We start from the raw sequence: 1,050 nt of genomic DNA on the forward strand, positions 1-1,050 counted from the left end.
TGTTTCTCCAGCTTTACTAATGCTCGCTTTGTTCTTGCTCGACATCATCTGAACCTGTTTGGTCTGATGGGCTTCAGCACATAAACCTTTATTGTTGTTTTGTGGCCTTACGTGGAGCCCGTGTTTTACTGTGAGCCGGTTATGTTTATGCTGTTAGTGGACTGCATGTCGTTAGCTGCCGTGTTGTCGCTGTAGCGTGAGAGGCTCGGGAGCGCGCACAGGGCTGAATCCGACCCGGTGTCCTCACATTAAAAGCAGAATAGTGGCTGATGCGAGCAACGGAGAAAACAGGCGTGTGCTTCATTTCTAAGTGACTTTTGAGCCCATTGACAATAAGGCAATGAAAATTTGATTTACTAAAATCAAAAACTTACATATGGCCCCTTCAAATTACAGTGAAAATAGCTTCATATTTGAAGCAACGGCGGTTTCCTGGTAAGGGCTCGTCCGGGATTTGAACCCGGGACCTCCCATTCCAAGGGCTCCCCCGGGATTTGAACCCGGGACCTCCCATTCCAAGGGCTCGTCCGGGATTTGAACCCGGGACCTCTCGCACCCAAAGCGAGAATCATACCCCTAGACCAACAAGCCGCAAAAGACCTTTTCTGATTTGATGAAATACTCAGATTTCATCAGGGCATTGTGGCGTTTCCAGCGGCCACTAGCGGTGTGGTTTTAAGATTGCAACCAGGCGTGTGCTCGTACACGTGCTCGCTTTAACTCATGAGCGAGCATAATCCGAAACACAACCGCTTTCATACAGAATTCCTGCAATAAACGCAGAAACGCCTGCATGCGGGCTGTGGCTTTTCTCCAGACATGTTCAGGCTCTGTTACTTCAACGTTCCCGTCTCAGAGGCAGATCATCACCGGCGCCGTACCTTCCATTCAGCGCAGCGAGACACCGGCATATTGGCACAGTACTCCCGAAAAAAGTGAGAGCGGCTATAGAGAGACAGGGAGACAGCTTCACACAACATGGTGGAAACTCAGGTAAACTCCCACCGCAACGTTACAGTAATGTTTTTATCAGCTTGATGTTGAACTAAT

General features: G+C 49.0%; 1 non-coding gene across 1 annotated transcript; it reads right to left on the reverse strand.

Annotated features, from left to right (window-relative positions):
* Nucleotides 1–519: 519 nt before the first annotated feature.
* Nucleotides 520–591, reverse strand: trnap-ugg. Its single transcript has one exon. It is a non-coding gene; the product is annotated as a tRNA-Pro (tRNA).
* Nucleotides 592–1,050: the final 459 nt, after the last annotated feature.

This window comes from Micropterus dolomieu, unplaced genomic scaffold, assembly GCF_021292245.1.
Source record: "Micropterus dolomieu isolate WLL.071019.BEF.003 ecotype Adirondacks unplaced genomic scaffold, ASM2129224v1 contig_11881, whole genome shotgun sequence".
NCBI lineage: Eukaryota > Metazoa > Chordata > Actinopteri > Centrarchiformes > Centrarchidae > Micropterus > Micropterus dolomieu.